This window comes from Corvus brachyrhynchos, unplaced genomic scaffold (genome assembly GCF_000691975.1).
Source record: "Corvus brachyrhynchos isolate BGI_N302 unplaced genomic scaffold, ASM69197v1 scaffold53, whole genome shotgun sequence".
Taxonomy (NCBI): domain Eukaryota; kingdom Metazoa; phylum Chordata; class Aves; order Passeriformes; family Corvidae; genus Corvus; species Corvus brachyrhynchos.
Genome location: NW_008237681.1, coordinates 2,823,061 through 2,839,517, shown reverse-complemented (window position 1 = coordinate 2,839,517; position 16,457 = coordinate 2,823,061). Strand labels below are relative to the sequence as shown.

Here is a 16,457-nt window from a genome sequence, read left to right as displayed (position 1 = left end):
CTGCTGCTATAAAAATAAATAACTGAAGCTCTTTAAGGTCTAGTTTGTGAAAAAGATGAAACATTTATTGGCCACTATATTTTGAACATTGTATTTCTGAAGCTGAATTTGATGCTTTGCGTCCCATAAAATAAAAATGATGAGATTGAAGGCAGTAATCAAAAGAAAAGGGCGCAATGTGTCACACTGTTGCTAGAATACATGTGACTGGTTGAACTGAGCTTTACTTCTAATATACTTTTATAAATTTTTAATGATGGCTAATGAATCAAAAGTTGAGAGGCCTCGGAGATGAGTTATTTATCAGATTATTTTTTCCTTTTGGTGCTGTGTGCAGCGTCTCCTGGATCCCTCGGGTTGCAGGCTGTTTCTAAGATGTGGCTTGCAGTTCAGTCTGTTCCCCATCCAGCATTTTGCATCTCTTTAGCAAATACCAGGGTAGGGTTCAGTGATATTAATTTTGAACTTTTCAACATCAACAGATGTTAGAAAGACCTGCCAGAGCAAAACAATGCTAATTTTGGTTTTGTTGTGGATGTCTGGGCGCTGCTGGGGTTGCAGGGTGGGCAGCAGCGTGTTCCAGCCCTGCCCCGTCCCACCAGGTGCCGCTGTGATGCAGTGATGCCTGGAGCCGGCCAGGAAACACAGGGATACACAGTCCCCAAACTCCTGATTAACACAAATAAAAAGGCGAAGGAAATTGCAGCCTGCACCCTGTGACCTCGCCAAGACGTTGTAAGGCATCAAGGAAGCCTTGATGAATCAGGAGCAATCTCCTAAATATCAGAGGGCTGTATGGCTCCGCAGAATATTATACTGACCGAGATTTCTACAGTGTGACCGTATTACAGCATCAACTTGAAAAGAGAGGGAAAGGAAATTAAGAAGTCAAGCTGCAGAAGTAAAAATAATTCACAGGGAAGTGGTTTAAGCAGCTTACAGTCAGCTTTGCCTCTCCAAGTGTGGGCATGCCTGCATGGCACAGAGGAGCCTTCAGTTTTCTGCCTGCCCCGAGCATGGTGGTCTCCATTACACAACACGCATTGCTGGTGGCACCTCAGCAGTGGCATTTTGGCAGGGAAGAAATCGTGATGCAAATCGAAAGTGAGCACTCTGTCAGCCACCCAAGTGGAATCAATTGCGCTATGGGTTAGGTAAGCCAGGTTACTCCTTCCTGTGGATCCGCTAAGTCTCCCGAGTGGTGTGGCAGAAGAAGATTGTGTGATGCTACTTAGAATGGTACGTATGGGAGGGAAACACACAATGCTAGATTTAAATGGCCAAATACAGAGAAAAGATAATGACAGTAGGTGTCTTTGAAAAACCGGCTGTTGAAATAATGAATTGCTGGGTTGTAACACTACCATTTCAAGTAAATGGTCTCCAATGAAATATTAAGAAGGCAATAGTATTGCTCAGTTATTAGTGGATCATATCTAAGTAGCAGGATTTGAATCCTCATACCTGTTTACAGTTGTGCATTTCAGTTTCTTTCTATACCTTTCTGGAAGAATCAAGTAGCACAACAGTTCTTGAGGCAAGACCTTCCAACTTCCCCAGCATTTGACTGTATCTCACTCAGTGAGGTGTCAAGATGTAGTATCTCATTTTCCTTCCTCTTGCATAAATCTTAGTCCTGGCTTTGTGGAAAATAGTATATCCAGCACTTGGCTTTCTCTTTTCATCAAAGTCCATGATGATTTGAGGGCCCACCAGCTTACTGTGCACATGGTTAGTAGGAGAGCCACAGCCTTGGAGGTGGTTATGTGAGAACTTGGTGTGATTCACCAGCTAGAACATAAGGTATGCTGGGCTGTTGTTGTGGCATGTATTTGTAATTATGTTTGTATTTTTATCATAGGATGCAGCTGCAATTCTTGAAAGAATAGGAGTGTATGTTGCAAGGTGAATTGAACCCAAATTTCAGAAAAATCAGTTGATGGTGGCAATGGAGAATTCATTCTTTGTTGTACAGGCAGAAAGCACGTGAAATGCTGCTTCTGTTGAGATGGAGGAATTTGTTGGAAGAACAATTTCCAACACCTCTCTTTCAGGTTGGTGTTCTCTTTCCATAACTCTGCAGAAATACTTGTGCCATGATAAGGACCTTTGAACCCTATTTCTGGGGATCTTATAGAGTACATAGTTCTCCAGCGTATTTAGAAGGCCTTGCAGGACATGCTCATTTATCTAATCTGAGAAGGAAAGAAAAAGTAGATACCATCTTCCAAAATGAGTTATACAGACAGCTAATTGGTAGCATCTTCACTTGTATTGCAGGTGAATTTATTCCATGTTAATTTATTCTATTTCCGGTTTCAGGGTATCCTGTGTATGAGGGGATATTACTCAGACCCAATGTTAATGGACTTGCATCACGTTTAATTGGAATTGCTCATGTGTTAATCTGTAGCCTGCACCACTGTAGTTGCCAGGAAATTGCACTTGAGGCTGCAAGCCTAGATGTTACATCTCTTCTGGCAATTATGTTTGAAACACTGTATTTTGACAAAAGAATTAACAATGTACAACCCTATCAGTGCAACCCTGGCTCCCTGAGTGTTAACAGTTCTACATTTCTGGAGCTGGAAGGTCTAACACAGTGTAAGTAATTGGACTGTTGAATGGTTGAAATAGCCCTGACTGGGGTTTTTGTGCCAGACCTTCTTTTGACTGACATAATGCAGTATTCTGAAGACTTGCATTTCAGTAGGCACACTACATGAAAAAGTGTGTGATACAGGTTAATGGCTTAAATCTTAATAGAAAGTAAACCTTATTGAACTTTATCCTGGAAACTCAACAGTGGAAGCTGGCTGAAGTTGAAAGTGAGCTTTGAAGCCCAAAGCAAAATTACTTTGAACCTGAATGTACGGGATAAATCTCAACTGCTAATCAGAATATGTAGAATACTTTCAGCTATTAATTTTATTTAACATATCAAGTAATTTTTTACTTAACAAGTGCAAAAACATTAGCCTTTGCTGCTCTTTTAGCTGTGTTAAAGTATTCAGAAATCAGGAATTCATGACTGCACACTGACATCTGGAGCTAGAGGCTTGGCAGACTTTTGAAGTCAGTGGAGTTGCTCAGATTTACACCTTCTGAAGTTCTACCCTATGAGATCAGTGCCAGTCCAGACTTATGTATTCTGGGTCAAGTTTTGTGAGCCTGGAAGAGTCAGAAGATTTCAGAGTGGGTATTGTTTTGTTCAAAGGTTGATTGGACCTTCCTCTATCTATGCTGAGTGCTCCCCATAGTCTGATTAGTGGGGGCATGCATTACATATTTCTGGGATTAATTCAATTTCACTTTCAACTTTCATTTTTTTCCTTCTGAGAAATCAGATGGCTTTATGGAAATTCCCTGCTGCTCTCAAAATTTCTGAGTCTCTTTCCTGTTTCTCACTTCTTTAAGGTATTGAGTGTTACTCAACAGTGTAGAAGCTAGCATGTCTAGTCGACTCTGCGTTTAATTTCACCATGTTAAGCATAAACAGTTTTAAAGTCATGTTATTTCAAAGTGGCTGTATTTTGCACAACACACTATCAAGCTCAGGGGTAAGGTTAGCTGGTATTTGTTGGCTGTCAGCTACATTAAATACTTCAAAATACCATAACCCAAATGTAAAATTGCATTTTACTGCAATACTGAAGAAGTCTGGCCATGGAAAATCTCTAGGTTAATGAACTTTCTGGCTGAGGATATTTGCCTTTCCAGCTGCTGAACGTGAAAATTTGAAGTGTGAGCTCCTAGGATATTGGTCCCCAGCCCATAATAAACCACCCTATAACCCAGAATGACATGGGAGGCCACAGTAATGTTGTCTGTAGCACGCTGCTTGTACAGCATGTGCACTGTGCTTTGTGGGACCATGGGCTTGTTAAGGAGGCTCACGTGAAGTTCCCTTGCAGTGGGGGGGCTTCTCATGTCCTTTTACCCTGAGACTGATGCTGCTGCGCTGTTACCGAGTGTGAGGGAAAACACAAAGTTCACGTGTCTGGAATAGGGTCTTGCTTTATAATCAGAGGGTCTGTAGTGAACTAAATCAGGGAATTTCTACATCATGTTTGTTAAACGTTTTAGCCACTCAACTGGCTTGCTTTTGAGAAAAGTTAATAGTGAGTCATCACTGGATCCACTGGTCTTAGATACATTATCTGAGGTTACAGAAAGGATTATCTGCTCTGAACAGCATCTCTTTATTTTTGTGTCCATTTACTTAGTCTCTGTGAAGAGGAAAGTGAAAGACCATCATCCAAAACCAGAAAAAGCAGAAAACAAAAAAACTCTCACTGAACAGAGGAGGGCTGTATTCCACACAGGCATGTTTTCTTGAGAGCCTCATGGGAGTTTTTGGATTTGCAGGGCTCATGAATACACACACGAGAAAGGTTTTTTTTTTTCCAATACTTAGAATATCTGTATCTTCTGAGCTTGTGAATCTGAACTGTCTGATATGTTATGGGATATGTCATGCAGTTTGAGCTAAGCAATCTAATGGAGTGGTTACTGGGAAATGTATATTAGTGGGAACATTAATGTGCTCACTTTATATTGAAACCAGGTTTGACAATGTTTATGTAGCCCATGGGCTGAACGGTGATGTTAGTATGAAAGAGGCAGATTGTTTAGCTGAAAGGAGAGTTGAAACTTGTCATGTCTGCATTACTGACATTAATGTTTTATGCTCTCAGTGCTTCTAGGACTGCTTCTCTGTGTGAGATTATGGTAATTCCTGATCAATTGTGTCTTTGTAAGAAAATATAACCACATACAAAGTAGCTAAAATGCAAGGTAGCTCTTCATAGCATAAAGACCAATTAGAGGATAGTTTATTACTGAACTGAGACTTGCAAAGAAAAATGTTCCAATAAAAGGGTTCTTGATCAACAAAATGTGAAAGAATTTAGCAGTTTTAGTTCACTAGGATTTAGCTAATGTGATTGTCCTAATTTCAGAGCAAGGTGTAAATCCTTTCCATCAAGGAACAGATTTCAGCTATTGCATGAAGAGATATCTCTTGAAAACACCATTGTCCTGTTGTCTCTGAGAAGTGGAGGGACAGAGTACCACAGGTCTAGGTGGGTTTGGTCCTCTCTGAGGTGTTGGCAGGGGAGGAAGAGCACCCTAAGAAGCCTGGAGAAAGGTCATCAGAGTGGCTGCTTTGCAGTTGCCTCATCCCTTCATCATAAAACCTCCAAAATGGAATGAAAAACAGAAGAGAGTGAAGGTTTGGCCACCACAGTTAGCACCGATTTGACTAACAGCCATGAAATTATTCTATTATCAGTATTTTGCAGTGTATTGTTTATTTGTTTCTTTTCCTCCAAGGCAGAAATGCATCTTCTAGTGAATTTATTTCCAGTGTTTTGTTTTGAAACAGCAAAACTGATCTCAATTATGATTTTTATCTTGACCACCAGTCATGTCAGAGCCCAGCCCAGCTCTTTAAAACAAATTCAGAATTGCTTGTTGTATTGATTGCTGCAAGAGTTCCATCCTGCTCTAGTTCAGGCATGTTTATTTTGCAAGGTTGATACCTACTTGGAGAAGTAGATTTAGTTACTATAAAAAATAATTTTCCTACCACTTTTTTTTTCTGAAAAGATTCTGAATGAGTCCTGCAAAACTAACAATATGCGTAAGAGTAGTAAGGAATGAAAAAAAAAAAAGAGCTCTTTTTGTCCCCTACCCACTCCCCCAGTGCCAGAATGACACAAATCCATTTATGCACACACACATTTACGCACAAATAAATGGTTGAATAGATAGTGTAGATAGAATGAAAGAACCCTGCTATTTTAGATTGAAGTGCCTGTCACTGACATTAATTTAGATGTAGTATTAGGGAGCCTCTTAAAGGTCAGGTTTCCCCTGGAGCGTTAGTTTACCCTGGACATTTTTACAGATGATGTGCTAAAGATGTAATGCATCTAATAACTACATCTTGGCTTCATCTACTTGATTCATCAAATTCCTTCCTGCTCAATACTGAGTTTTCAGTGACATGTTTTATGTGAAATATTACAAGACAGTATGTTAATGCTGTGTTGATTACAACTGATTTCTTTTTATTTGGAGGTACGTAAAAAGTAAAGCTCATTTATTGCTAATGCTCTTGGCCTATGGCTTCCTGGAAATCAGGACCCCTCATTTTTCAATTAAGGAGAGATGGTTATGAATGGCAGCTGCCCTCTCCTGGGAAAGGTGACATTCAGATGCTAGTGCAGCAGCATGACTACCCATGCAGCCAGGTTTATCATGTTGCTATATATACAGCTGAATAATATTTCCTGGGTTCATGCAAAGCCATGGGTAGTTAAGTGGATTGATACCACAAAGACACAGCCTAACTCCTGCTCTTATTCTGTGGTCTCTTGATAATACAGATGCTTAATCCTTTTACAAGGAGTCTTTTAACTTGATTGTGAAGACTCTAGTTGACCAGAAACCAGAACAGGGCAGCCCTGAGGTTAATAAGACTTTTTGCTTTAGAACAATCAGCTTGTCTTTTCTACTTGATATGAGTATTTTTGCAGTGTTACATTTGCGTTGAGCTGTATGCTCTGTGCTTGTGAAAAAGAGCTTTGTACAAAGATGAAGGCACAAAAGATAATTTTTAGAAACAAATTGGTGTTGAAATTAGTTGGATGAGAGTGGCATGTGCCAAAGAGCTGGCACTGACACAGTTCAGGAATTCGCCTGGTTTCACCTCTCGATCACTGACTCTCTGTGATAAGTTGCCCATCTGAAGATTGAGTTTAAAAACAAGCAAATGTAACACCCACCCCCAAGAACTCTTAAGATCATCATACTGAAATGAAATATGGGTGTGAAATGTTGCTATTTCACCAGGCTGAAATATTTTTTCTGTGTCGCAGAGTTGGAGCAGTCCATTTCTGCACTGTCAGCAGGGCTGTGAGGCTTCTGAGGCAGCAGGACAAGCAGCGCTGTGCTGGGTGGGGACAGGGGCGCGAGTACGCGTGGGCGACAAATGGGCTCTACATCCTCCTTCTGAGTTGCAGATCTCTCACTCTGTAATCACTATCCTAAAGGAGGGTTGTTTTTTGTCTACACTGATCCCACTCATCTGGTTTTTCCTTACACCCAGGTGAGGACAAAAGCTGTGCAGTAACAAGGAATGATGGTGTTGTGCCCTGAAAAGCACCCACACCAAGTTCATTTACTTTAGTTTGGGCTGAAGACTAGGCTGTGTGTTCTTTGTCCAGACTTTGTTCTTAAACTCTGAAGCAAAGCACAGCCTTGCCTTTGTGGGTTTTTTTCTTTTTCCTAGAACTGCCTTTTGTATGTATTGGCAGGAAAATAGCATTGCTCTTAAGGATCTCGAAGTCAGTTCTGCTTCTGCAGCCTTGAAGGTGCAGTTACATTAACGACAGAAAAAAAGCTTTTAAATATTGAAACAGTTTCTAAAATAAAGAGGTTTGAATTTATGATTGATTTCGAAGTGATCTGTGTTTAAACTTTGAATGGGAATAAAATAGTGTCTTGTTCAAATATTGAACTAGTTTTAAAGTTAAATGGCTCGAACATAGAACTCTCTCATGGGAAATTGTATTCTCATTTCAGCCTCTGACTTCTCTTGCATACTGTACTATACTTCATTGTACTCACACGCCAGTGTTTGCTTAGGCTGCACTGAAAAACTCTCTGATATGATTTTATTAGTTGATTTTAAAAAAAGCAATAACATGCCACAAAATACACTGAAAAAATTAATAGGGGTGGATGTTTTTCCGTGGTAATGGAAATTCAGCAGAATGATGTCAGCAAAGACTTAGGGTAGCTCTTTAAAACAGAAGATTAGGGGAGATAAAAGAATTAAAAAACATTGACATGGAGATGTGGTCACTGAAGTATGGCATGATGCATGAGAACGGTGTAATTGGAGAAGATTATTCTCTGGGGCTTGGCTGGTAAACAGAGGAACAAACCATTACCTGTTATTGCTCACCAAGAAATTTTTTGGGGTGGTGGTTATTCTTCATTGACTGTTGTGCTGCAAAAGTTATTGTTGTGACTCACATAAGAGGCCCACAGTTGTATTTTATAGCATGTGCTGTCAATTTATTAATGTGGCTGTGTCTTGGAATGGGTTTGGTTCTCTGGCTTGGTTTTCACGTTCAGCTGTATAATGGCTAATGAAAATCTTACATCAGGAACAGGGAGAGGTGCATTCAAGGACTAGATAAAATGCAGCATAAGTAATGTTCTGTTGTCTTACTGACCATAACATTAAGATTCCCAACGTATTTTATAGCCAAAATGGCTTTTCAGTTTCCTGACACTTGTGGGCATAATTACATGTACTGACTAATTGAGTTGTTAGCCACTTTTGCATATTCTCAGAGCACATCTTTTCTTCGTGTGGGGTCATGCAATGGATCAACCTGACATTGATAGAACTGTTGGTTTGACCCGCTGTTTGGGGTTTGGCAAAGCTGGAGGGGAAGGCAAAGCTGCAGATGAGCTGATCTTGCTGCTGGTCCCATCCCCATTGCAGCAAAAAACGGATCTGTGATAGCTGGATGTTTCAGTTGCAAATCCAGTGTGTTCTATCTTTGTGGCTGCAGGCAAGGGGCTTGAGGGTAGACTGCGAGTGTGGTGTTAGATAATAGTGTGAAAAATGATCTCTGCCTTGATCAAAGTTTAATGAATCTGTAGTAGAATTGAGTTTTTTGTTTATTTAAATTTTTCATGAACTTGAACCACTGGAATAGGAACTCCATTTTGTGTTTGAATTGAATTGGGGAGGTGAGCATTATGGCAAGTTTTCAAAATTTTAAAGTTTGAAATATTTCTTTCAATAATGTAACTTTATAAGACAAGTAAAAAAAATTCTCAAGAACTTAATGCACATTTTAAGAACTCTGTTTAAGATTGTTTTTTAGACTGTGGTACACAACTGGTAGAGAATCAATGGAAGCTTTCCCGGAGCATGATAAATCCATGCAAACATAGCTGAAAAATTACAGTAAATGTAGAAATTTGGATAACTGTCATATTCCAAAAGATAAAAAAGTTGTGGTCAGTGGAAGCTGTCTAATCAAACACTACTATTAAGCCTCAGAAGCCACCCATTCTGCAATTTTAATAAAACAGGAGACGTGGAAGGAGCTGACAGTGGGAGCTGTGTGCTAGATAGTCAGAGAAGAGAATGGTATTCATTGGAACAAAACCCCCCACTCTTTCTGTTACTAGTGCATGTGCTTTCTTTTTCTTAATCATGAAGGACCTTGGAAATCTTCACATTTATTATGTTCTTTGAACTTTGAAATAGTCAGTAGGCCATTCAGGCAGGTTCACTGTCCTCATGTTTTCTCATCAGATGGAGATGCCTTTGAATTCAGAGAAGTTACACTGGTCTTTATCCATTCTAGTTTTAGCCCCAAACTGTGTGTATGTTTGTGTGTGTATGCAGGTGTACATGCATGTGAGCACACATACACAGTGTGTGCACATGTTTACATACATGCTCCAGGTGCTGGACCACCTTCAGAGAAGAGAAGGAAGCTGATGAAGCATAAGTCCTATGAGGAGCTGCTGAAAGACCACAGGGACTGTTTTGCCTGGAGAAGAAGAGGCTTGGGAGAGACCTTATCATTCTCTCTAAGTACCTGAAAGGAAGTTGTAGCCGGATGGGGTCGGTCTCTTCTCCCAAGTAACAAGCAATGGGATGAGAGAAAATGGCCTCAAGTTGCACCAGGGCAGGTTTAGATTGGATATTATTATTTGGAAATATCCAAATATTATTAGATATTTTCTTTACAGAAAGGGTTGACAAGCATTGGAACAGGCTGCCGAGTGTGGTGGCTGAGTCACCAAGCCCGGAGGTTTTTATTTAAGAGATGTGTCGATGTGGCACTTAGGGACACGATTTAGTGGGCTTGGCAGTGCTGGGTTAATAGTTGGACTCGATGATCTTAGACGTCTTTTCCAACCTTAATGATTCCATGATATTCTATGAAATACATTGCGAAAGACTTAATGTCCGGAAGACTCATAAGAACATGAGGCGTAATGTGAAACTCCCAAAAAACTGTCACTAAGGACATTCCACAGAAAAGGCAGCGCAGCAGTTTTTGAAAGTGTTTTAGCTCTGCTGAGCATACTCCAAAGGCCTGGGAGTGCTCCTGCGCCACGCGTGGCTATGCCACATATGTCATTGGGTGTTTTTGGATCCCTTTCCTGGCCAAGATGCAAATTAGGAGAAACAAATCCATTTGAGATAAAAACACCGGAAAGTTGTACTAATGAAATCTCAAAAAGGAAAGCAGAGACTTAGACATGTGATGACAAAAATGATCTATAGTTTATGCAACCTTAACTTCACCTTAGTTGAGCTTTTCTTTTTTTTATTCCTTTCTTCCCTTTTTCCTTTTTTTTTTTTTTTTTTTTTGGTGGGGAGTGGATTTATAAAATAAAGTATTGTATGGATGAGTGTAATCTAGTGAATGGTTTATGGACACACTCCTCCAGGGAGTGTTATAAGTTCACCACTGAGTGCTAGATTTTGCATTTGGATCTCTGATTTAACTACAAGAGGTGTAAAAACTGATGCATTGAGCCAACTCCCTACTGGTTACACATCTGAGACTCAAGTGCTTCATTTGTTACTTTTAAAGGTATAGTAAATAATTTTAAACACAAAGTGAGGGGTTTTTTCTCGCTCTCTTTTTTTTTTTTTTTCTTTTTTGTTTTGGAAGGCTTATTGTTTCCAATAAAGGACGACAAATCTAAAGCAAGGAAAACATTGGATGATATTGTTAGAAATTATATTGGCTTCAAACCTGTTTGTTTGAAACAGTAGCTATATTGTATATTTTGGTAACTTTACTGACTTTTGTTCTCTTTCTATCTCTTTTTGGGGGTCAGCCATCACAAATGCAGAAGCTATGCAGATCTGGAGATAGGGTACTTTTTGTTGGATGGGAAGGATGGGTTGAATTAATACTAACACTTAGGCTGCTGGCAGCACCATTGGTGCCTCAGAAGAAACAGCACAGCTGCAAAAGCAGAACAGATTCATAGTTTAAAGCCAGCGATAATGATTAGTGTTAGTTATTATTATTGTCATAGTTTACTTTATTGCATCCCAGAGTGGGGCTGATGCTCCATGAGAAGACTTTTAAGTCCTAGAATCAGAAGGTTTGGGATCTAAATGGAAAGCTTAATGCACAGTTGAGGGGAGAACACTGTGCTTTGGTGGAGAGAAGGATTATAGACACAGAGTAAATTAGTTGCTTCCTTTGGGTGTGCATTTGTCTTTAAATGCTAAAAATGTGTGGCTAGGCTTTTCAGAGAGAGCATGTCACATTCAGAGGCAGTGTGGTAGGTCTTTACAGTGAGGTAGGATGTGAGAAGGACTTTCTGTATAAATTTTGGTAGTATGAGGATCTACAATACCATGGTGTTATTGTGTAGTAAAGTTCATGGAGGGAGAAGATTTTTGAGGGTTGGTATCACTGCTGGGGTGGAGAAAAGGAAGAAATACACTGATAGAGAGATGTCACTGAAAAATGGTATTGGTCCCCTCTATTTATGGCCTTAGCAGCCCCCAAGCTTTTCTTGCAAGAGTTAAATGTCTTTATCTGGAGAACCAATGCAATGAAAACTCCTCACTGTCTGATAGGAGCTAGGAATAAAGATAAATGCATGAATGTAGGCTGACACAGGAGAGGAAGGCAGCTTGTGCATCAAGTTTTATCCCCTGCTGTTGCAGAATACTGAAGTCATGTAAATTTCTCAGCCTCCCATGTGGTAGGGTTTTCCTCCATCTCATTCCCATGGGACAGTGGTTGGAGCATCTCGCCCTCCTCATGGTTAGGCACGTGCTTGTGAATTCCATTCTTAGTGGATTCGCGGCCAAGTCTTAATCATTTCTTCTTATGCCAGAATTGTCTTTTAACTTGAATAGCTTCTCTGCCTCTCTGTTGCTTATCTCTCCTCCAACCCCCTGCAATTACACAGAAATTACATTCCTTCAAAATAGGTTACAAAACCTTGCTTAATGTTTGGGCCAGACTGATAGCTCAGTAGTTCACTAGATCGGTTCCTCCCCCGTTCTTAAATACAGGTATTATGTTTGCTGCTTCTGTAGTCATTTGTATAACCTCTGACTGAAGAGATTTATTAAAAACTGAAGTTTTCCAGTAAGTTGAACTGAGAGCACAAATCTTGTTCTAAAGTATTCAGTTTTTTTCTGTGTGTGTATATATATATATATATTTTGAATCTTGATATACTGTGTCTTGTACAATTCGCTTCCCTTCTCTGAAAGTTTTAGACCAAAATTGAATAACTTCTGTGTGCATTTTCTGCCTTCTTCTCTCAACCTGTGTGGTTAAAAATGACAGTCCATGCTACAGCTTAACCTGGGAGAGAGGAATGTTCTTCAACTCCATTTTAGGGATGGTCTTCTGGACTTGGAAAAAGGTAAGGGAAAGCAGAGGAAATCTTTGGAGTAGGAGGCAAACATCAAGGGAAATAGAAAGGCAGGAAACTGAAGACTAAAGTCATTACATGTTGTGATTTTTCTGAAATGTTTTAATTCTCCAAACTGCAAGCAATGATAAGAAAATTCCCTGTTGTCTTTCACTTAGAAAAATCCAGAATTAAAACTCTGAACATTTATACATAAATTGAACTGCAGGTGCACTTTTGCAGGGGAGGGGAAAGGATCTTAATGAAGTCTGTAAAATGAATGAGAAAATTCTGTGGAGACTACAGAAAAATAATATATTTTCCTGAAACAGTGTGGGATAACTCCATAGGTCATCTTTTCATCTGAATGCTGGTTATTCAGCTTTCCCAAGTGAAGACGACTTAGATACCAGTGTGTTGCATGCAAAACAACTGACGAGGGTGCAGTTTCCAAACTTTTTTTTTCCCCCTACAGCAAGAATTATTTTTTTTCCCCCAATACCCTGGAAGCTTTTTGAATAGAAGTATTATTGCAGTCGGTGTGTCATTTTACTGTACTTCAGTTCATTTAGTCCCAGGTGTACTACGTGTGTGTTCGTTCTAGGGGAGGGCATGGGAGCCTTGCCAAACCCTTCAGTTATTCTTGGCTCAGAGCCTAAGCACTACATTTTTCTAACTTATGAAATGAATTTCAACTTGTAACCTGTGGCACTTTCAAGGTCATGATTGGAAGGTGTCAGGTGTGCTTTAAGAATAGCTCAGCAAGGAAAGGACCTATTTTAAAAGTTTCTTTTTGTTTTCTTTCTTTTCTTTTTTTCCTCTTTTTTTTTTTCCTTCTTGTTTTTTTTTTTTTTTTTTTAAATAATTGCTGGCTAACAAATAGCCCAGAAAGCAAACTAGCATGAACTCTTCAACACCTCTCCAGATTCAACAAGACTGACATTTATAGCTTTATTGTAGCAGAGACATGGCATTTGGATTCAGATTGTTTGGACTGCAGAGTGTCAGTATAAATAGCTATGATTGACTTTTGTATGGAGCACATCTGGAAGCAATTTATGGCATTCCAGCTAGATTAAAGCATGTTTTAAAGGCATTTCACCAGTCTTTTTTTCCTTCTTTTTTTCTGGCTATGGTGAATAAAGTTTCAAAGACAGTTTAGCTGCTGTTTCTGTTAATGTGGACCATAGTGAAGTCAAATTAAGGGCAACTGGGGAAAATGGTGCATTTGTTTGTTTTTGTTTGTTTTGCTTTGTTTCCCAGAATAGAAGAACCCTGAAGTGAGTGCAACTGGGGCTATATTCTCCTTTGGAAGGTAAGATATGGCATTTGACACCAGGATGCTTACACTCTGAAAGCCAGTGTACTAAACAAACTTGAGGTGCTGGACTCAAAGCACAAATTTGAAAGACTTAAATATTTGCTAGTGGAGGCTGAAAGGATGGGGCACAAGAACCACCTCATTGTTTTTGAGGAATATGAAAAGGTACAGAACCAAAGAAGAAAAAGGAGAGCAATCATTTAGCGTGACCCACTGTGATGTAGTTGGTAGTTGGGATAATATCAGGAAATTAAACTCATGAAAATGGAAGCTGGCTGGAAAAGAGGTTTACCTAAAAGGGCTGTTTCACTGTGGCATGGAGATGAAGCAGGGATAGCAAAATGAACTTGTGCTGCAGAGTGTACTGGTTTGTGAGCACTTTGTATCTCTGCAGTAGACCCACTGGCTTGCTAAAGCTTTCCTGCTTGTGGTTGTGGTGAACTGGGTTAAAGGTTTGAGCAGCACAGTTTCTCTAAATGCTGCTGGAGCTGTGGGGCTGGCTGCTGTTGGAACATGTTGGGAAAAACCTACTGTGAGGCAGCAAAAAGCTGAAAATGCTGCCACTGACACTCAGCACGGCGTATCGGGTCTGACTGGTGAGGTTGTCTCCTCCAGTCTTTGTAGGGATGTGTGGGTGTTGCTGGTCCATTTTTGTTTCTATTTACAGAATGGGACTACCTGTTCCTTTTTTCTCGTGGTGTTTTTTCTGGCAGCACAATACACATGTCAGATGTGCTGTCTGCAGAGGTGCCTGTGGTCAGAGATGGGGCTTCAACAAAAGTGGGCAAAGGATGACCTTTAGCTGGTCTGATTTTCCTGAGCTATGGAGAAAGGGTAGCATGGGCATAGACTTGAACACAGGAGAGCCTATCTCCAAGCCAGCCAGTGACTGTGTTGCTCCATTTTTACTGCTATCAGTACCTGAACAAGCTCAAATAATCCTGTTTTATAAGCATTATTCCATGCTGTCAGAAGTGGAGGTGAAAAGTACAATGTCTGGTTCAGTTTCTCATGTCATTGACCAGTGCTGTGAAAGTATGAGCTTCTTTGGTTCTACCTTTAAAAAAGTATTTAGGATGATAACATAAAATGGGCAAGCAAGAAGAAAAAGAAGAGATTCTGAGACTATTAAGGTAGATAAATGCAGTTTGAAATTAATATAGGAGAGGGTATGAAAGCACATGACTTCTTGGCAGGAGCTGTCTGCTGTGAGGATAAATAAAAAAAAAAGAATTGTAAAAGTCTTGAAGGGGGGATATTACTTTGGCAGCTAGCTTGGTGGCAAAAGTGCTTGGTAGATAATTTTTTTAAAATGCTGTAACTTAATTTTTTACTGCGCTTCTGGCCTACCTCATGCCAAATATGAGGTTACATGTATCATGACATATTTTATTCCTATTTATTTTATTCCAGTCTTAATAAATCCCACTTTTAATTTGTCCATATGAGTCTCAAACTGCCCTCTAGGAATTTTATGCAGACTGCAGGGGAAAGGTTAAACAATATTCACCCTTCAAGAAGTAGCAGTGACAATGAGCTCCCTGAGCTTAACCCACTTGGATCTTTTCGCAGCCAAGACAGAACACAGACAATATGCACAAAAAGGATGTTGGTGCTCTGCAAGGGTCTGGAGTCTGGCAGGTGCATGATGATTGTGTAATTACTCTTGCAGGACTAAGTTTAAGAGTTCAGTGAAATATTTCATACATGGAAAGGGTGTGTTTGCATGTATAAAATCTTCATTATATATCAACAAAAACAGGTGGTAGAAAGTTTTTTTTTGAAAGTACATCTATTTAGCGTCTGGCTGAATCCTTTTGAAGGCAGTGAATGGGGTGGACTCGCTTTCCTTGTTAAGCAAAGCGTTTCTGTGCCATTTTGTGTCACCTGGGCTCACTTTTATAGTACCAGAAGTTTGTGTTGTTCAGATTTTGCATCTGAATAATTTGCTGTGAAATTCTGTACCATGACAGGGTGTACCTCGCGCTTCAGCATCTGAGCTTTATTTGTTTAAAAAAATATCTTTCTGGTTCTCTTGCTTGTGAAGATAGATAGACATTATGCCTTAAACAAGAGGTGCTAAACCAGTGCACTGCTCTTCCCAAATTTTCACACAGCCTGGAGCAAGAGGCATCCAATTTGAATCGTTCAGTCCCTCTTAGAATGGGATCTCGACTGCTACTTCACATGGTGCTGTTGCTCATTTTCCATGTTTAGAAGTAACATCATCAATATTAAAGTTTTTTTTAGCAGTAGGAGGGAAGACTGGAATTGCCTTACAGCTGGGTGCTGCCTAAACAGTGTTGGGATCCATTGAATACCCTCCCAGTTCCCTCAGTTTAGCCATAGCCACTGGCATAAATTGCTTTGGGTAGTGCCAAATGTGGCATTGAAATACTCATAACAACAACTTAAGTCTTGTAGGCACCTTCCTTTGTCACTACCGTCAACTAGAAATAGACAGGGCTACACTTGCAAACCTGCTGAGGTGCTGGGAGTTTTCACAATGGGTATTTTGTGATACTTTTCAAAGTTCCTGAACTGGTTCAGTTTTGCATAGGGATTTGTATATACTTTTGTAAAAAAAAAAAAAAAAATTAAAAATTAGCAGCGTTTTGGTCCTGCATCTCCTCTGGCATCAACAGTACTTGTGATGGTTTCAGCAGAGCAAAGATGCTTTCCCCCCCTCCTT

The 16,457-nt window shown here is 39.9% G+C and overlaps 1 protein-coding gene across 8 annotated transcripts in view; it reads left to right on the top strand.

Moving 5' to 3' along the window:
* The window catches only part of RARB (retinoic acid receptor beta), a 324,550-nt gene that overhangs the window by 53,885 nt on the left and 254,208 nt on the right, over window positions 1–16,457 (top strand). The window contains exon 3 of one of the 8 annotated variants that reach the window (XM_017732110.1): window positions 13,708–13,759. The exons of the other annotated variants lie outside the window; for them this stretch is intronic. The gene's annotated coding sequence lies outside the window, so the exon portion shown is untranslated. The remainder of the gene's footprint in view (window positions 1–13,707; window positions 13,760–16,457) is intronic. 8 annotated transcript variants of the gene reach the window in all.